Consider the following 22420-nt stretch of genomic DNA (forward strand, 5'->3'; position numbering starts at 1 on the left):
ACTTCATTGTAATCAATTCCCTCCTTTTGAGCATATCCTTTGGCCACCAATCTTGCTTTGTAGCGAACATCTACTTGGTTAGGAAATCCTTCCTTCTTTGCAAATACCCATTTGCACCCAATTGCTTTCTTTTCCTTCGGGAGATTGGCCAATCTCCATGTATGATTCTGATGAAGGGACTGTATCTCATCATTCATGGCAATCCTCCACTTATCTTCTTCTGAACTTTGAACAGCGTCTTTATAAGTAGTAGGAACATCATCAGCTACAATTGAGGTTGCACAAGCAACCGTCTCTATGAGATGAACAGGTTTCGTTATTGTTCTTTTTGGCCTGCTGGTTGCTATTGATTCAAGTTGTTGTTGAGATTCCTGAGTTGGAATCTCCTCTACTGGCTCTCCTTCCAGAGGGTAATCTTCATTTGTTTCCTCCTCTGCTTCTTGTGTAGGAAAAATAAATTTTCCCTCAAACTCCACCTGCTTAGAAGCACCTTCATTTTGTTTGGTATCTTCTGTTACCTTATTTACCATAGCAAATTCATCAAAGGTAACATCTCTGCTGAATATTACTTTCTTTGTCATAGGACACCATAAGCGATATCCTTTGACTCCAGAAGTAATTCCCATAAAAATAGCCTTCTTTGCCCTTGGATCCAATTTTGACTCCGTCACATGATAATATGCGGTTGAGCCAAACACGTGCAAAGAGTTATAATCTACAACAGGTTTTCCATACCATTTTTCAAATGGTGTTTTGCCATCAATAGCAGCAGATGGTAGACGATTAATGAGGTGACATGCATATGTAATTGCCTCAGCCCAAAATTCTTTGCCCAAGCCAGCATTGGACAACATACACCGTACCTTCTCCAGCAAGGTCCGGTTCATACGTTCTGCCACTCCATTCTGTTGTGGTGTATGTCTAACAGTGAAGTGTCGGACGATGCCATCATTTTCACAAACCTTATTGAAATGATCATTTTTGTATTCACCTCCATTGTCTGTGCGAATACACTTGATCCTCCTGCCTGTTTGATTCTCCACCATCGTCTTCCATTTGAGAAAAATTCCCAGCACTTCATCTTTGTTTTTCATTGTATACACCCACACTCTTCGAGAAAAATCATCAACAAAGGTTACAAAATAGTGCTTCCCACCCAATGAAGGTGTTTTGGAAGGACCCCAAACATCAGAGTGTACATAATCCAAAATGCCTTTAGTATTATGGATCGCTGTACCAAATTTAACCCTTGTCTGTTTCCCTTTGACACAATGCTCACAAAACTCCAAGTTGCAAGCCTTTACTCCTTTTAACAATCCTTGATCTGATAGAGTTTTCAAGGATTTTCCTCCAGCATGTCCCAAGCGCATGTGCCATAGCTTGGTTGCTTCTGCCTCTTTGTCGTCACTGGATGTCACTGTTGCTGTCCCAATAACTGTACTGCCACGATAGCGATACATATTATTATTCTTCCGATTAGCCTTCATTACCACTAGTGCACCGGAGCATACTCTCATCACTCCATTTTCTGCAATGATTTTGAACCCTTTTGATTCTAGGGCTCCCACAGAGATGAGATTCTTCTTCAAATCAGGTACATATCGAACATCTATCAATGTTCTGATCATTCCATCATGGTTCCTTAATCGTATTGAACCAATGCCATATGAGGTAAGAGGGCTGTTATCCGCTGTGTGGATGACTCCATATTCTCCTTCTTGAAATTCCACGAACCAGTCCCTGTTGGGACACATATGATAGCTACAAGCCGAGTCCATCAACCATATGTCTGATGATGTTGATGACTCTGTTGTAACTAATGAGAAGTCTGAATCATCACAATCAGCTACATTTGAATCCATAATAGCCTTTCCATTGTTATGTTTGGCCTTATTCTTCAACTTCGGACAGTCTTTCTTCCAGTGCCCTTTTTCTCGACAAAAGGCACATTCATCTTTGCTGGGTCTGGATCTTGACTTGGATCTTCCCTTCTTTGTCCTCGTTTGATTTTGAGGACGACCCCTCACAAATAGTGCTTCTCCTTCTCCGCCCTTCTGTTTTTCTCGCTTTCTTTGTTCATAGCTGTACAAAGCCGAACAAACTTCTCTGAGAGAAACTTCGTCATTTCCATGGAGTAGAGTAGTTTCAAGGTGCTCGTACTCATCAGGAAGTGACGCCAACAACATCAAGGCCAAGTCACCATCATCATAAGTTGTATCCATATTTTGCAAATTTGTAACCAACTTATTGAAACTGGTGATATGTTCATTCATCGTGGTACCAGGAACATAGGTGAAGTGAAACAGTCTCTTCTTCATGTACAATTTATTTTGACTATTTTTCTTCAAAAATTTATCCTCCAGTGTTTTCCATAATTTACTTGCAGAAGTTTCCTTTGTGTATGGATATTTCTGCTCTCTAGCAAGGTAGGATCGAATGGTACCGCAAGCAACACGGTTGATAATTCTCCAATCTTCTTCTCCAATAACATCTGGTTTCTTTTCTTCAATGGCCAGATCTAGCCCTTGTTGAAAAAGGACATCTAGAACCTCGCCTTGCCACATCCCAAAATGTCCGGACCCGTCAAATATTTCGACCGCAAATTTCGCATTTGACACAATTCTTGTCATAAGCGAAGATGCCAATGATGACGTATTGTTGACACTTGATGTAGATTCTTCTTGTTTATTGTCTCCCATCTTTGACACAAATATTATTTAATAGCTGACGACATAAATCAAGATTATTTCCTTTCTGGTGTGGAAGATCAGACTAAGCTGCAACCACAGAGCATACTCAGACAGAACCTTGACTCAGTTACCAAGATAAATCTTTTCTGATGTGGAAGATCAGACTATGCTGCAACCACAGAGCATACTTAGACAGTACCTTGGCTCTGATACCAATTGTTGCGGAAGCCAAATGTATAGAGTGTGAATAAGTCACAACTATTATACCAAAAATTATGACAGCCACCAAATAATAAATAAGACAATAAAGCAATAATAAAGGGAACACCAGAATTTACGAGGTTCGGCTAATTTTGCCTACTCCTCGGACACAACCAATATTTTATTCCACTCCAAAAATACAAGTGAAATAATACTAAAGAGAGAAGATACAAATGCCTTAAACAGATGAGAAGGCAAATGAGAGGTGTGTCTCAATCCTAAACATTAGGCCTTCTTTTATAGGGGAAAAATCCCCCTCAAAATTAACTCCCAACCAATGTGGAACTTTGGCATTTTGCCAAACTTCAACAGATCCGACATGCACCTGGCAACATTTTTGGAGAGTCTGAGCAACACAGTTTACTCATGGTCATAAAATCCGCTGTTTTTCCTGCCACTAATAATCTCTAGTAGCAAAACACCAAAGCTATAGACACCAGATTTCTCAGAGAACAATCCTCCCATTGCATACTCAGGTGGCATATATCCGCTGCAACATATTTGCATAAAAATGAGTTAGATTTGCTATTACAACAACAATAACAAAAAATCCAGTGTAATCCTACAAGTAGGGTCTTGGGAGGTAGTGTTTACGTAGCCTTACCCCTACCTTGTGCAGGTAAAGAGGATGTTTCCGACAGACCCCCGGCTCAAGCCAACATAGTCGCAGAAAATATGTAGCTTGCAGAAATAGAGGTATTGAAATGTTTCGACTCTCTTGTTAGTGTTTGCTAGCTTTTGAGTCCCTTCAGAGGTTCTAGCCAAGCAGATATCTGAGATTTTTGGATTCATATCAGCATCCAAGAGAACATTGCTTGCCTTCATATCTCGGTGACTAACCCTTAAACAAGAATCGTGGTGAAGGTAAAGAAGCCCTCGAACAATCCCATGAATCATGTCGAAACGTTTTGGCCTAGGAAGCTGATGGCTTCTTTTTGCTGTTTGGTAAGTTGGTTCTGTTAGCCATGTACTCATAAACTACTAGCTTCTCTTTCCCATGAACGCAATAGGCCAATATTCTAACGAGATTCCTGTGCTGCAGTTTGGAGATTAGCAAGACTTCATTCTTGAACTCTTCAATTTCTTGTCCAGAGCAACTACATAATCGTTTCACAGCTATGACTTGTCCATCTTCCAGTTTTCCCTCTATGATCAGAGGCGATGCTATGTCTGGCCAAGGGTGGTCAACTTAACACCCTTTGCTGAAAAATCATATTGTTCATAGGGCAAAATATTAGTACTTGTTATTGACCAAAAAATAAACTTTAAACAGCCTTGTTGAATTTTCTGGTCTCGCCAATGTACTTATGATAGCTTTAGTTTTCACATCAGCAGCTGTAATTTATCTCTAAATCACTCGACAGATGGATATTACCTTGTTAACAGGAGTAAATCCTCCTGCTCCAATTGTATTTATTTTGCTGAAGTTATTTGTTGCAACTGCCAATTTAGCAAAGTCAAGAACAGGTAGTTCTGATGAATCTTTTAGCAATGTTTGCTCTTCTAGCAATTGTCTGTGAATATATCTCTTGAATTCTGACACCTATCAGCCGAACTGAGGCCGTTAACCCTGTTTCTTCCATTTCCTGATTTTATTTTAGATCCACATGGGAGAAGCCTGAGCAGAAATTTTAGGTGAAACGATAACAGAAGAGGGACTACTGGTTTACATGATCAAAAGGATATTATGGTGAAGCTCGAGGCTAAAGTCTTACATGATCGCTATGTTTGTGATAGAATCTCGAAATCAGGAGAATCGTTTACCTCTTTGATTTGCTTTCCCCCTGAAAAAAAATGCACCCAAATATGCCCAATATGAGAATGCTTGAAACCGTTGTGAAGCCGATGATAAGCTTTGCCTTCCATTTATCTTCACCTAAAACTATGTTATGTTATAATCCAAATCCAGAAAAATCTTGGAAGCATAATGTTGAGAACTGAATTTGCCTAGCTCAGAAAAAGCAATATGAAGAAACAGATTCGTGCCGTTATATGGAAACTGCTGAACATCCATAAATTCTGATGTCCAAACCATGCAGTTAATTCCATCTGAACATGCATAGGCTGCACATGAACAGTTATTCAGACATCACTTTTCGCAGTTTTGAGCACCATTTTGATCATACAAATATGTGTAGTGGTCTGGCAGTTTCATCTCACGATCGTACCATAGGAATTGTTGAATGTATCTAAACTGAGAATGGCAGATCTTTGTTGCTTATCTGATACTATATTTATAGCACTTGCATACCCCTTGTCGGCATCACGTATGCCTATGAAACTCCCTCCATCCCACGGTCCACCTCTCCAGTAAGGCCTTCAGTTATTAGTCCAAGTGAAGGCTTGGGGTGGCATTTCAACAGAAAGTCCAGCAATAAACATTCCAGGCGACGGTCCAGAGGCCGATCCAGAATTTGAACTTTATGGGTTCAGATTCGAAATTCTACCATATCCCATTTAGTTTAATAGGTTCAAAATTTATTATTTGTACATATTTTATGAATTTTTGGGCAAAAATACAGGCTATGAGCAAAAGCTCTACATTGGATATGCCCCTGGACGGGTTATCTTCCGCCTGTCAGATGATAAGACAAAGCGTCTCCCCGGACCTGGTGTTGTATCCTATAACCATTCCTGGTAACAAGGTATGATAAGGATAGTTTAAACTATCCCATAAAAATGTTCCTTGAGACAATGTCTTTAAGAATGAATTCCCCTTTATCTGTTAGCACGACAATTGTGTTATTATACTGACAGATATATTGGTTGACCAAACGGTATTTTGATTGCCATCCACAATATTGAGGTTCCCGTTGTCTCCAATCTTCAAGATTGCAGCAGAATCAAAAGTGGAAGTGGATCTTTTTGTTGGGATATATACTATTAACCATGAGTTTGGTTTAGATATAGTATTTATTATGAAATAATTGTTTATTCAGTTTTAATAAAGTTTTAAATAGATCATATAATAGTCTGTGTCCTTTGCTTATATAGTAGATGATTTAGTGTATAGAGTTTAGCTTATACACGGAAGATTAAATCATCGGTTCTTATAAGTATAAAGTTTGAGTTCACAATCTAATGATGGAATTGGACAAACCATCAGGAATGATTGTAGCACAAGATTAAATATAATTAATCTTGATTATGGGAATGGTTTAATTCCAACTTCTTGTGCTAGTACATTTTGTATGTATTGAACAGACCAGGTAGAGATAAGTATTTTATACTGACTTAATAAAATAAACTCTCTAGCCATTAAATGTACTTATACTCTTAATCTTGATATAATTATTATTAGCTGTGTATATTATTATTGTTTTGATTTATTAAAAGGCGAGATTCTTTCGTGGGTCAATATGCCTGGTAAATTGGATAATACTAATATACATTGGCGAAATAATAGTTAGTTGATGGAATCGATGTCTCGGTTTAGAGATTGATGATATACCTTTATGAAAGCTTATAAGTTTTCATGTGTAAACTCGGCCGGTGGATTTTGTATCCGACACATGAAATAAGTTAAGCGAAAGTCTAAAGGAAATAATCAATAAATTAAATCGTCAGTAATTTAATTTAATTGATTCGTATCTGAATCTTAATATGGGGAGTTAAATAAGATTTAATGGATGAATTTCGAAATTGAATAAGGAGTGTAATTACGAATTTTTAGTGGAATAATTCGTAATTAATTATGGTGGATATTAATTTCGAAAATTACAAATTAATTCCATAATTGGAAGCCTTGTTAATTAAATTCTATGGTCCCTACTGTGCCTAAATAATAGGAAATAAAGGAATCCTTTTTCTGGTGGAAAAGAAAACCTAACAGGTTTTGGAAAAGGGTCTTAACCCTTAAAACTTGTGCTATAAATACATAAGGTTTTCCACCTAGAGGGATGAGTACATGGTGGCTGAAATTTTCAGCCAAGTTTTCCTAGAAATTTCGCCCACACGAAATTGCTATTTTCGGGTATTATTTGGGTAACACAGTAGAAGACCGTGGAACGTTCGAGGATCACGATTGTGCGGGTGATGGAGATTCCATTGAGAAGTTATGGAACTGAAGGCTCACGTGGTAGAAGAGATATGTTCACGCTTCAAGAGGTAACCCGTGAAATCCCGTTTATGCTAGTTGTCTAAATTACATGTGATTTTGATACTGGGATTGCTTCCGCTGCATATAATAATCCATCAATTGGTATTAGAGCTCACTCACATCTAATTAGATAACTAAGTTTTTCATGAAACAAGAATATGGTGTTTATGTGCATTTTTTGAATTACATATATATGTGGTTTTCTGAAAAACTGCACTGCTGTTTTGTGAATTAACTGTGCATAATTTATGGATTATTCTTATAATCATGAGATATATGTTTTCTTATTGATATTTGATTGAGATTATCTGAATTTTTGGGGGTAAACCCTAGAAAAACGCAAAACCTGTTTTTGACCGAATAGCCGGAATTTTCGGAGGTCAGCGAACTTGCCGGACTCCGATTAAGCTGAAATTTGGTGGGTCCATCGGAAATGCCGTGGTGAGAAAAACTCACTGCTTTAGCAGTGAATCATGGTATTTTTCGGCGTTTTGAGGTCGTTTGGACTGTGTTTTGGACGGTTTTCTATTTTCTGGAAATTATTTCTTAATAATTTTAATTCTTTTTTAATTCAATGGTGTTGGGGATGACTCCCCATGGTCCCCATGATTAAATACTAGTCATATAATAGGTTTACACATTGACTATTAGCAAATAAACGTGTTGTTGTATTAAATTCAATAATAGAGGTGTAAGATTTTATTGACTAGGTCTTACAAGGTATAATTCATATTGTGTAATGATATAATTATTTTGTAAGAAAGTAAAATTCTCTATTTGATATCCTGGATGACTAATGATTGGAGCGTTTGGCATGTTTGTGCATAAAAAATTTCTCAAATTTAAGTTTATATTTTCATGCCCTACGTGATTACTAGTTTGGATTTTCGATGAAGAATTTTGTTCTCTGATTGGAGGTTCTAATTAAGTGAAATATGACGGTATGTTGTATGAGTTTTATAATGTTGGTATGACTTTTAAGCTATGGTCTACAATAAAATAATTTTATGAGCTAAATATATATTCACTTGTAAATTGAGAATTTTATGAGTAATAAATAGTTACCACTGAAGTGGTTGTTTATTTGAACTCATGAAAAATTCTTAGTAAATTTGTACATGTGAAATTATATCTATTCATGGATTGAGCATTATGATTAATAAGTAGGATCCACAAAATGGTCTATTTATTTGAGTCATTGAAATATGTTTAATATACCATGTGAAAATTATCCTTGAGAAATCTACATTAATGGTGGAGGTTCATAACTAGAAAAAGAGTATTTATCTTTGGGTACTAGTGAAACTAACTCCACCCATGAGAAGAGATATTGGGGTTTTCACTGAACGGGAGAAAAATAATATCTCAGGTTCTTATGTATTTAATAAAAGGATAATTTATTGCAAAAGGGAATATTATATATCCTAGAAATAGGAAGAAAATAATATATGCCTTGAGCTCATAGTGTAATTATAAGGAGAATGGAAATCAATATCATATTTATTTTAATTCATGAAACTACTTAAAACGGGTCCGAGTTTGGTTACAGGCTAGTGGTCATGAATTTGACGGACTCCGATTAACCTGAAACTTGGTGGGTTCATCGAAAACGATCTAGTGAAAAAAACTCCTTGCTATGCAGTGAATCATGTTGTTTTTTTGGCATTTTGAGGTCGTTTAGATGGGTTTTCAAGTAGTTTATTAAATTGAATTTGTTATAAATATGAAAAAATTATTCTTTATATATCGGCTATATTTGAGTTAAATCTGAAACATGATGATTTAACTTGATATGATATATAGCAAGAATGCAAATCACATGGATTTAATCCTGACTACGCCAAAAAAAAAAATTTATTCGAATTTGGTCTAGTTTTTGGCGATCATGAATTTCACGATCTCCGAATGACCTGAAATTCGGTAGGATCATTGGAAACGATCATTTAAGAAGAACTCACTGCTATGCAGTGAATCACATCGTATTTTGACGATTTGGGATCGTTTAGGTGAGTTTTTTGGAGGTTTGACGGATTAAAATGTGATTTACATACGAAAAGTCATTCTTTCTATCATTTTATATGTCTAATCTGGAACGTGATAACACATGTTGATTTGACATGAATTGGTATATGATAAAAAAAATGTAGGTCATATTTTAAATTCTTAAAAAATGCTTAAAATGATAATTTTCCAAATTTGGTCGCAATTTTTGATTGATATGAAATTTGGTAGATTTATCAGAAATAGTCCAGTCAACAATAATCACCACTATACAGTGTGAAATATTAATTTTAGTATTTTAAGACTGTTTAAATGGGTATTGAGCATTTTTTTTAATATGGAACTTAATCCTCAGAGAAAAGTTCGTGGTTGTGATAAAGTGGTGATGGGAATAAACCCCTATGGTCTTCATTTTTTTTATTTATAGTGAGATAATAAATTTATGCGTTGACATTAGGTCTTCCTCCATATCGGATAAATTTATTATGAACTCACTGGCTATAGTTACTAGTTATTGATAACCAGTATTAACTCTCCGTCTGAGCTTAAAGGGTTGAATCAATTTTGTAACTACAATACAATCATGATTAAGTGGTGATAGAAATATATTTCTATGGTCTTCCACTATTAATTTCAAGTGAGTAATAAATTTATGCGTTGACTTTAGGTCTTCCTCCATATCGGATAAATTTATTGTAAGCTCACTAGGTGAAATACTAGTAATTGATATCGTGTACTTACTCTCCATCTGAGTATACATGTTGGATCAATGAAACTAGAGCTATTAAAAATGATCTTCACTTGACTTAAATTAACAGTATACTCTCCATCTGAGCTGGGTCTGTTTTAATTATTGGAGTGAATAATCTGGCATTGCATATGTATGTTGCATGAGTAGTTCTTTCCCATCGAAATTGTTATTCAAGATGCATGACATATATGTGTAGTGTGTTTTAAAATTTTTGTATTAAAAAGTTATATACAATTGACTGAAAATAATAGTATACTCTCCATCTGAGTTGGTTCTATTTATTTTTGGATTGTATAATTCTTGCATTATATAATATACTTTGCATGAATAATTCTTTTCCCATCGAAATTTATTATTCCAGATGCATGTATGTATATAAATATTGAATGCAGTCTGAATTTTACTATTCAGTGTTTTGACTTATTATGATCTATTTAATATTTTTATCTCAACTCCACAATGATTTTATGCAATTTGTCGTATTACTTGTTAAAATTTTCTTTTAGTGATAAGGCATTAATTTTAAGGATGCAATATATGTATTTTTGTTAGAAGGAATTTAATTCCGGTTTCTGGGCAAAATAAGAGATGGATATTTGTTTTATTTTTCGAATAACTCTTGAGTTATTGAGCTTAATAAACACTTTATCTCTTGTGGTACATGAATGCATGACCTTGTTATTATATATTGATGTCTCTCCTGAACAGAATAATATTAGTCTACCTCTTAAGAGAATATGTTCTTCAAAATTGAGTAAAACTTCTGTGCACTTTTATCTAAGTCATATTAATCTGGATAGGATTTCAAGTTGGTCAAGTATGGACCTTAAGGTTCATTGAAAGTAGAGGCACTACCAACTTGTGGATCCTGTTTGGAAGGAAATTTGACTAAAAGATGTTTCCCTTTAAAAGGAAATAAAACTAGTGATAAGCTAGAATGAATCCTTTCTGATTTGTATGGTTAAATGAACATACTCGTAAGAGATAGATTTTGAGTATTTTATGACGTTCATAAATGATTACTCAAAATATTAATATATTTATTTGATGCATTGTAAGTCTTAATGAATTAAGTAATTCAAGGTTTTTAAGACTTGAAATAGAGAAGCACCAAAGAAATATATTAAGTTACTACAATTTGATTGTAGTGGCGAGCATCTCTCTAAAGAGTTTTTTAGTTACATATCAGAATAGGGATTACATCTCAATTGACTACACCGTAAACTCCATAATAGAGTCGTGTAGTAGAAAGAAGAAATAAGTCTCTTTTGGATATGGATAGACTAATGACGTGTTATTCAGATTTGCCTTATTTATTTTTGGAATATTTCCTGGAAACTTCAAATTACATTCTGAATTTAGTTCCTTCTAAGCTAGTACCTGGGACATCTATAGAACTGTGGACTGAATGTAAGCTTGGTCTGTGGCATGTTCAGATATAGGATTATCCCGCATATGTGCTGAAAGGGAAAGCAGATATGTAAGTTGGAACTAAGGATGGATAGGTGCATGTTTATCGAATATCCAAGAAAACGAATGAAGCTTTATTTTATTGTCCTAAAGAAAATAAGGCAATTGTTAAAATAAAGCCATTTTTCTAGATAAGGACTGTTTAATAAAACATGTTCCTAGAAGTAAACTATTTTTACAGGAACTGGGCAAAGAAATAACTAGATGTTCAGAACATCAAAACCCACACGTCAGAATTGACGTTCCATTGCATTTAAGTAGTGAGAGAACGTTAATAGACATAATATGCCTTTATCGAGTGGGAGTGATGTTTGAACATTGAACACTATAGTAAGAAGTCACTAATATTTCAATGTCGTGAGGTAACGAAGGTAATATTAGTGGTACTTCGTCTTAGTGGGAGAAAGCTAAAGAAAATTATAGTTCGGTGTTCATTCTTGGGATAGTTTCGGTAACAGGATCTCTGAAGAGTTTAATACCAAACTAGATAATTACGACAAAGTACTACTGGACAAATATTGCATCAGATATAACTTGGCAAGATTCTTTAACAAAACCTTATTTGGTGAAGACTTTTAATAGTCATGTAAAAGAATGCGTGAGAAAGTTGTAGATGCATGGTTATGAGTCTAAGTGGGAGATTGTTGGGGCATATATTATTAACCATGCATTTGGATATAGTATATTCTAATAATTATCATGGTTAAAAGTCTAAGTGGGAGATTGTTGGGATATATACTATTAACCATGAGTTTGGTTTAGATATAGTATTTATTATGAAATAATTGTTTATTCAGTTTTAATAAAGTTTTAAATAGATCATATAATAGTCTGTGTCTTTTGCTTATATAGTAGATGATTTAGTGTATAGAGTTTAGCTTATACACGGAAGATTAAATCATCGGTTCTTATAAGTATAAAGTTTGAGTTCACAATCTAATGATGGAACTGGACAAACCATCAGGAATGATTGTAGCACAAGATTAAATATAATTAATCTTGATTATGGGAATGGTTTAATTCCAACTTCTTGTGCTAGTACATTTTGTATGTATTGAACGGACCAGGTAGAGATAAGTATTTTATACTGACTTAATAAAATAAACTCTCTAGCCATTAAATGTACTTATACTCTTAATCTTGATATAATTATTATTAGCTGTATATATTATTATTGTTTTGATTTATTAAAAGGCGAGATTCTTTCGTGGGTCAATATGCTTGGTAAATTGGATAATACTAATATACATTGGCGAAGTAATAGTTAGTTGATGGAATCAATGTCTCGGTTTAGAGATTGATGATATACCTTTATGAAAGCTTATAAGTTTTCATGGGTAAACCCGGCCGGTGGATTTTGTATCCGACACATGAAATAAGTTAAGCGAAAGTCTAAAGGAAATAATCAATAAATTAAATCGTCAGTAATTTAATTTAATTGATTCGTATCTGAATCTTAACATGGGGAGTTAAATAAGATTTAATGGATAAATTTCGAAATTGAATAAGGAGTGTAATTACGAATTTTTAGTGGAATAATTCGTAATTAATTATGGTGGATATTAATTTCGAAAATTACAAATTAATTCCATAATTGGAAGCCTTGTTAATTAAATTCTGTGGTCCCTACTGTGCCTAAATAATAGGAAATAAAGGAATCCTTTTTCTGGTGGAAAAGAAAACCTAACAGGTTTTGGAAAAGGGTCTTAACCCTTAAAACTTGTGCTATAAATACATAAGGTTTTCCACCTAGAGGGATGAGTACATGGTGGCTGAAATTTTCAGCCAAGTTTTCCTAGAAATTTCGCCCACACGAAATTTCTATTTTCGGGTATTATTTGGGTAACACAGTAGAAGACCGTGGAACGTTCGAGGATCACGATTGTGCGGGTGATGGAGATTCCATTGAGAAGTTATGGAACTGAAGGCTCACGTGGTAGAAGAGATATGTTCACGCTTCAAGAGATAACCCGTGAAATTCCGTTTATGCTAGTTGTCTAAATTACATGTGATTTTGATACTGAGATTGCTTCCGCTGCATATAATAATCCATCACTTTTCTGTTTGCTACCGAGATATAGTTTGCTCGAGTTACTTGGATTGAAGAAGCCTAGCTCAAATATTTTACCGGCAGAGACAAGCGTTTGATTCATTGACAGCTGCTGAGATTGAGTTAAGTTATCATTTGCAGCACAGACTTGTGCTAAAAGCATCACTCTGCACATCAGAAACAGAAAAGATTCCCATGTTTGCCTTTGCCATTTTCTTTTCTTTTAGGACCTTGTGCTTTTGGTATTCACTCGGGCAGACATATGTATAACATTGAGGGATAAATTTCGGTAGAAATCTTATATATGTATATGCCTGTACCTTGAAAATGGTTAATTTAAATTACTTGACACCCTGAACACTAAATACCTTTAGAGGGCACTGGTTAAGCAGAATATTGGTGTCCCTATTGTGTTAAAATCCTAGTTCCGCCTCTGTATTCATTCTTATTTCTTTTCTTCAGGGAAGCGTGAGTCATTTAACAAATTCTATTGTAGGAAATAGTTTAAGATTTCTGCTTAACAGTATACCTTGTCTTAGTACTTATTTATTGTTCACTTCATTATTAGTGATTCAAGAATCATCAATGAGCTCCATTGACTATTAGAAATGAACGAAAATGACATTTTTTCACTTGACTTTAAACTCTGCAGTACTATCTAAAGCTGCTGTAGCTTTTTTAAAAAAAATTAAAGGAAAATAGTGTTTCTTCTCAGAGTATTAATATGGAGATAGAAGACTTTCCTATATACAATAACTTCAGTATTTCTCAAACTCCTCAAAGTTGAGATTCAAACAACCAACCATTTCTCGACGGGATCACTTTGGGTGTCATTGTTTGATGTGCAAACTTATCTAAAGCGCATGGTTTCATCTATGAACAGATAACCCTTCCTTAAAATCGCTTCAATTGCCTTAAGCAGAAAAGCGAAATAACAATGTCATTTAAAATGCAAAGCTTTAATTCTTCAAGGTATTACTTGGGGCTTCAAATTTATTGCCGGCCTGTCTCTTTCAAGGCTAGCCGTGGATCTAAGCCAGAGGTGAAGCTAGAATTTGAGTTTATGAGTTCTAGAAAAGACATTAAACTAGAGAAAATTTTACAAACGCTATATTGAAGAAATTTATCAAACGAGGGAGACAATGGTGTCTTTATATATAGGTGCTCAACCACAACTAGTGGTCTGTTGGCAAACTTCTCAGCAACATCAGTGTCTGCATTAGTCTTCACCACCGAACCAACTAAAAGAGTATTCCTTGTAGGAGGACAGTATTTTGTTGGCTTCTTAATAGAGCCTTTCAGGGATTTATCATTCTTTGTCGCGTCCTGATAATGCATTTGCAACTTTGCCCTGGAACCTGGGCTATACTGCGACTTGACATGAGAGAAATTGCTACTAGGCTTTGGGTTGGTTAAAGTACCAGACTACCACCAGTTGCTTTTTTGCTCCAAGTAGACGGAGGCGTCCTAGCTCTACCAGAGGCGGAACCAAGTTTTCAATCTTTTGGGTTCTGGATTTTAGAACGACGAATTGAAGTGTTAGTGACTGGATTCTAAATTTTATATTCGTATATACATAATGAATTCTAAACATCAAATACACTGTTTAAGCAAAAGTTACTAGGTGCTTGGCTTGTGCCTCAGCCCCTGCTAGAAACAGCAACCTTAGAACATAGTGACGGAGGTATATAAAAGCAGCTCTGAAAGAAACGGTGCTGTAGAACTTGGACCGCGGTTGGCCTCTTGAAAGGATCCCAAGAACAAAGCGAAGCAATTAGATTAACTGCATCCTCACTAACAGATGGAAGTAACAAAGAAAGATGTACACCTGCAAGCTGCGGAAACTGATAGTTAATAGCACAAGCAAGTTCGTGCCCGTGCGCCCATTCGTTTTTTGATGGCGTACCAATAACGCAGCATATTTTGTAAATCTCACCTGCTTCACTCAAACCGGGGAATAAAGGACGAAGAGTTAATAACTCTGCCATTATTGCACCCATTGCCCACATATCAACAGCAGGACCATAGATTGGTGACCGTAGAATAACTTCAGGTGCACGATACCAACGAGTTGAGACATATTCAGTATATGGTGCATGAGAATTTATCTCCCGAGCAAGACCAAAATCAGCGATCTTTATTATTGTATCTTTCGAAACCAACAAGTTCTCTGGCTTAAGATCGCGATGAAAATATCCTTGTTGATGCATGCATGCAAGACCTTGAAATATTTGGAAACACCAGTTTCTCACTTGTGATTCTGAGAAAATGTTAGGCCTATCATTCATAAGTTGATATAAGTTACACTCCATGTATTCAAACACAAAGTATAAAATGTCATTATTTTCCCTAATCACTTCCTTAAGCTTAATGATATTTGGATGGATCATTTTTCTTAATGAGTTGACTTCTCTTAAGTTCATACATTCTTCCCATGAATAATATTTCTTTTTCATTTTTTTAATTGCAACCACTTCACCTGTTTGTTTATTCAAAGCTTGCCACACATTCCCAAATGCACCATTGCCAACTTCCTTAATTATCTTGTACCTCTCCATTTTCTTTACCGGGTAAGGGTAACGTTTGCGTATACACTACCCTTCTTAGACTCCACTCGTGTGATTAGACGGGGTCTGTTGTTGTTGCTGTAGCACAAAAGACACCCTGTTTATTGGAGATACTGAGATAATAAAAACAACGTGGAGTTGTTCTTCTTCACTAGCCAACTGGAAAGAGCATTAATATTAAATCAACCGTTAGTTTTCTGCTGAGCATTTTGATCTCACTTCACAACTATCTGAGGTTCTTTGCAATTCTCGTGACATAAAAATAACTATTAATATCCCTATTTATAATACTATGAAACCTATTTCTACTAAAAATTGGAAAATTTTATCCTGTTATGATTCTGATTACAAAACTTGTAGGAAGACTAAATCAAAGTTGGAGTAGGAAACCAAAACTGTTTATGATTTGATATTTGTTAGTTTATTCAATTTCATGTCTAATTATGTTTTGTTGTCAAAATTATATAGGAATATATAGGTTTTCCAATTTTTAGTTAATGTAAGTTTCATATTATTATAGATAGGGATTTTACTAGAGCTAGCTATTTTTATATGTGGAGAATTGTATGAATTATTTTGAAATTCAAGGAGTATTTCAGAGTAAAATATTTTTCTTCAAAACCTAAGTAGACATTAATTTAATAATATTGCATTTTTTTCTCTTTAAAGGGTGTGAATAGAAAATGGAAGAGGTACCTTTTGGATTGCACATTTCCATATCACCCTTCCTTTGTCTATACATTTAGAGGCTTGGCCTCATTTTTCAGACATGGAAAATCTGAAAACTTCTCACCTCTTTTCTACATTTTTGCATTGTTTTTCCAAATAAACAAAGTGTCAAGTGTGATTTGCTCCGTTTGTTGAGTTCGCTGAAGTTCTGTAATTTCGATTGCCAGTATTTTTGCATTACAGAATAGTTTTTCCATTGGGCAACAGTGAGGGTATTAAATTCTTTAAAGACACACAAGTAACTTGTGGGCTCGGAAATTATTTTATGTTTTTTTTTATTGAACTAACATTTCCTTACCTGATTTTTTAATTTTGAACACAGTTTACCAAAAAATAATTTAATAAATATTAAAATCTAATAAACAATTTCAAAATCCTACTACAAATCTGAACTAGTCTTCCATTATTTTCCTCGTAACGTCTCTCAAAAAGGACAAACCACCGCTAAGACAAGAAACAAATCAACAAGAAGACTAAGCCATGTTTGGCCCACAAAATCATTTTGAAAGAAGAAAAATCTCCAAAAACATACCAAAAAAAATGTTTGGTAACCAAATCCATTAATTTTCTGTAGAATTAAAAAAAATCTAAATATTTAAAAAAGAAGAGAGATTAATTTCAGTTTTGAATCAAACCAAACTTACAAATAAGCTACAAATTTTGACTGTTTCAGATTTTTATTTATTTTTAAAAAATCTCCAGATATTTTTTTCTTAAAAACCTTCGCATTTCTCCTTTGCCGTCTTTTGATCATCATCTAGCCTTTCTTGTGCATTATAATTAAATCATATAAATGTGTGAAAGTTACGTTGGATTTTAATCGTCCTGTATTATTTTCAATGAAATAACGTGAACTCGATCGTTGACTTTAATATATATATAATACAATTTTTCGGCGAACAAGATTCAATTGAACACCCCTAGCTCCCATAGTTTCGCCCATGTCCGTAAGATATACCTTATAAAACCACACATCAAAGACTATATATAAACATGTAATATTTAGAAAATGCATAACCATCTCTATATTGTGTAGATTTGACATTTTAGCCTATTGAGATATTTTATTTACTACTCCCTCCGGTTCACAATAAGTGACCAATTTGTTTTTAACACGCTCATTAAGAAAATACTAAATTCTATACAAAAATACCTACTGTAAGCACGTGATTTTTGCCCTATGAAAGAATTACTCCCAAAAATTTAAAATAAAACGATTTTTCTTTGTGTGCAATTTTGAGAATTTTTGTGACATTTTGGATAATTATTTGTATTTGTCTGTGCATGTTTATTTGTTAAATTAATAAAAAAATACAAAAATATGTCGCATTTGCATTTAGGATTTAATTCTACAATTAGGAATAATTAAGTTTGTTTTACAAGAATGAAAATTACAAAAATATTCACCGTTTGCATTTTTTAGCATTTAATGTCCAATTGTACAATTTTATGCTTAATTATTACTTAATTGTGTGTTAATTGTTATTGGGAGTTAATTTGCGCTTTTATAAATTAATTTAGTTCTATATGATAAGTTAAGGATTTTTAGAATTTAGTTTTAGAAAAAATAAAAGAAGAAAAGAGAGCAAAAATATAAAGAAAATCAGAATTGGGCTCTTCTCCAATTTTGAACCGAGGCCCAAAACACTTATACCCAACCTTCCCCTACGACCCGGTCCATTTCAAACCGGGTCGACCCGATCCATAACCCAAATACCCAACACCCCTATCTCCCTATCTTACATTTCACAAAACAAAAAAAAAATAAAAAAAAAAACAAAAAAACCCAAACCCTAAAAACAAACCATCCGCCCCCTCTCTCTTTCCCTCTTCTTCTCCATCACCTTCCCCAAGCAAGCAGCCATGGCTGCTGCCCTTCTCCCTCACATGACCTCCCCCTCCCCATCGACAACACACACACACACACAGCAACACACACACACTCACGCAACACACAGCACACACACACACACACACATACACAACAAAACACACACACACACATGCAGCAGCCCGTCCATGGCTGCTGCTCCTTCTTCTTCTTTGCCACGTCTAAACGAGCTACTGCTTCACCACTGTTGCTTCTGCTACATCCAAACAGACCCCGCTGCCACTGCTTCGTCTTCTTTGTCGTCGAGCTTGAGCTCGACACCCATGGCTGCTGCTGCGTCTTCTTGTCCATCCCGTCACCTACTGTTTCTTTTGCATCGTCTTCAACCAAATGACTCTACTGTCCCGTCGCTGCTGCTGCTTCGTCCAGGTCGAGCCCGTCAATGGCGAACCTTTCGCTTTCTTCTTCTTCACTACGTCCAAACAGACCCCGTCGCTGCTGCTCCAAAACTAAGCTGCTTCTGCCGCTCCTGATGCATCCAGCGTCGTCGAGCATCTCGATTCAAAACCAGTCACCCCCATCGTTCTGCTTCTAACTCCAGTCAACTAGCGCGTCGAGGTTCCGTTCGAATCCGGGCTTCAAACTAGTAGGTTTCCATTTTCTTGTCTCTTAGTTTTCATTCAGTGAATTCATCTTCCGTTCCTTTTCTTCTTGTGTTTGTGTTCCAGTGGTGTGGTTCGAGTTCGAACCCGGGTCTTTGTTTGTAGTAGAGATAATTTATGTTCATTTGGTTTGAAGTTTGTTAGATTTTCGTCAAGTGATTTGATGTCGAATGTTCATTTTAGTTTGAGTCATTTTCATCCTTGTTATAAAGTTGTTAGATTTAATTTAAAGTTCAATTGATGTTTTGAGTTTAGTGATTTGAATCTATTTGTTTGTTATGATCGATTTGTTATTTTTGTTAAATCTGAAAGTAGGATTGTTGTTAAAAAATTGTTCAGTCAAAATAATTCTTGCTTTTTTGTTGTTCATGGTATGATTTCAGTTTGCATTACATTTCCGTTAATTGTGATTCATGTTGTTTCAGTTTACTTTTGTTGTTAATATTGTTATCTCCTTGCTCATTCATTTTTTGTCTAAGTTAACCAGGATTTGTTCCCAATATGGTTAACTTACTCCCATTAATTTGATGTTGTATGATTCAATCTGTGTTCATGAGATTTGTTGTTTGAATTTGTTTAGAAATTGGTCATATTTGCTGTATTTTGGTTGAAATTGATTAGGTGAATTGGTTATAGCTGATGGGGGTAGATTGGTAAATTACAGTACGTTCAGAGGTAAAATGGTAATTTCAGTAAGGTCGGAGGGGTATTTTTGGAATTGAATATTTAAACAATTATTTAATCTGAGTGCTCTGTCCACTAGGCATTAGCAATATTAAAATAATACATTGTGGGGGACAAGACATAAATTAGTGGGGAGGTGATATAATTGTTTAATATAGTGGGGGACAAGACATAATGTAGTGGGGGAATAATGTAATTATTTAAGTTAAGCATGTGGGACAAGATATAATGGGGTGGGGTTGATATATTTACTTAATGTAGTGGGGGACAAAACATGTGGACATGGGGTACAAGGGCTTAAAATAAAGAAGACATAGGGTAATGGGGAACAAAGTATGCAATTAGGGGAATATTTCGGGTTGGGGGTTCAAGGCAAGAGTCTTGTTATAAATAGAGTCATTGGACACATTTTAAGGACTTGGACTTAGAGAGAGAGAAAAGGAAGAGACTTTTAGAAGAAGAAAAAAATTGAGAGAGTTGACTGAATTTTGAGAAATCAGAATTTGAGAGTAAAAGAGAAAGGCAATTTGAACTTTCACTTGAATAATTTCCGTTTGCCTTTCTTTGAGTGTTATTCAAAATAAGTAAACTACTGCATCTTGTATCCGTCTCTCTTCTACTTTGACTGCGATTGCATTCCGGTACTGCTGGTTTTTCAATCTGTTACTGGGTTATTCTACTGGTCGTTACTGGTTTTGCTGTGTTGCTGAACCTGTTGTTGTTGTGTATTTACACTACTGCTGCTTCTACTTATCTTCATCTTCTTTCCTTGCTTTCCAAATACCAGGTATACAAACTGATACACTGGTTCATCTTGTAAGCTACTCGAAGCATGAATGCAAAAAAATGAGAAAGATTTGAAGTTGTAGTTTAATGTAGTCTTTTCTTTCTTTTACTGTCTGTATGTAGAACATTCTATGCGATGTCCATGTAAACTCTTTAAACGACTCACTTTCGAAACTTAACTATAGTAACTCGAAATTATGTAAATAAAGTAGGACCTTTTCTTCATTTATTTTAGAGAAAAACGAAAAATAAAAAATGTAGTCATTCTACGATTATCCTTTTTTTAAAAAAAAAAATAATGAGACGAGCCTCGCCAAGTAAAAATGCAAATTGCGGGGCCTTCAATAATTGGTCATAATAAATACTTAGAATTTGGGATGGACTATTTAGTGAATTTCACTGCCTTCCCCAAAGATAATAACGCGTTAGACTCTTTAGGCGCGATTTAATTAATCTTACCTTCTTAAAACTCGGGTGCACATTTATGTGACCCAAATCCAAATCTCAATGGAGTCGGAATGTGTCTCTAATCATGGGTACATTGATTGTGACATGGTCCGAGATGCATGTCCATGACGTTGCAAATTCCTTTAAAAAAATAAGACTGAGATGAGCCTCGCCAAATAAAAAATACAAATTGCGGGGCCCTCGGTAAATATTTGTTTTAAAATTGCTTAGACTTCGGGATGGACCGTTTAGCAAAATTCCACGGCCTTACCCAGAAATAATAATACGCTAATCGCTTTAGGCACGCATTTTAATAATCTTACCTTCTTAAACTCGGGTGTGCATTTCATGCGACCCAAATCCAAATCCCAAAACATTGAATAAAAATATGTTCCGAATTGCGGGTGCATTTCATGTGACGCAATCCAAAGACATATTTTTAAACGATGTTCATATTCTTTTAAAAAATATAATAAAAGCGGTAAAGAGTTAAAATTTGCACATGAGCTCATAATTGTATAAAATCAGATAAACAAGCCGAATATGACAGTTGAGCGACCGTGCTAGAACCACGGAACTCGGGAGTGCCTAACACCTTCTCCCGGGTTAACAGAATTCCTTATCCGGATTTCTGGTTCGCGGACTGTAATATGGAGTCATTCTTTTCCTCGATTCGAGATTAAATTGGTGACTTGGGACACCCTAAATCTCCCAAGTGGCGACTCTGAAATAAATAAACAAATCCCGTTTCGATTGTTCTTTAATTGGAAAAACTCCCTTCACCCCTCGCGGGGGCGGAAAAAGGAGGTGTGACAGCTCTGGCGACTCTGCTGGGAATATGGGAGACCCAGAACCACTGGTTCAGGGTTAGAAATTCGAGCTTAGATAAATTGTTATATTTGGTTTTATCTGATTTTGTTACATGATCTGTGCATAATATGCTAACTAACTGCTTTTACCGCTTTGATATTTTGTGAACTGTATATAAACTGTGCCGAAACCCATCTCCTCTCTGAGTCTTCTAAATCATGAAGAAGGGTGTACTTCGTACGACTTCTTTTTTGTATAGTGTCAAATCCCAATTTAGAACGAGGTTTGGATAAGTTGCAAAGCCGGCGAAGCTTCTGTATTCCCGGATTGCTGCCTCCCCCTCGGCTCGAGCTGTCCGCTCGGGTAAGCCGTGTCTAGAACAAACACCCAGGTTCTGAACCTAGAATAACTTGACTTCATGTCGGATCCCTAGTAGGAACGTTTATTTGCATCATGTTGCATTTGGCTTAGGGGACTCAACACAGGGGTTGGGTCCGTCTAGGACAAGCAACCTGAAATGAAAAAGACCATCCTGCTGCATCTTGTTTGTTTTGCACATTTATTTGTCTCAGATCTGCATGC

The 22420-nt window shown here is 35.4% G+C and overlaps 2 pseudogenes; both read right to left on the reverse strand.

Moving 5' to 3' along the window:
* Positions 1 to 3311: 3311 nt before the first annotated feature.
* Positions 3312 to 4817, reverse strand: LOC107773289 (G-type lectin S-receptor-like serine/threonine-protein kinase At1g61370; annotated as a pseudogene).
* A 16-nt stretch (positions 4818 to 4833) lies between these two features.
* Positions 4834 to 15880, reverse strand: LOC107827963 (cyclin-dependent kinase F-4-like; annotated as a pseudogene).
* Between the last annotated feature and the right edge of the window lie 6540 nt (positions 15881 to 22420).

This window comes from Nicotiana tabacum, chromosome 21 (assembly GCF_000715075.1).
Source record: "Nicotiana tabacum cultivar K326 chromosome 21, ASM71507v2, whole genome shotgun sequence".
NCBI lineage: Eukaryota > Viridiplantae > Streptophyta > Magnoliopsida > Solanales > Solanaceae > Nicotiana > Nicotiana tabacum.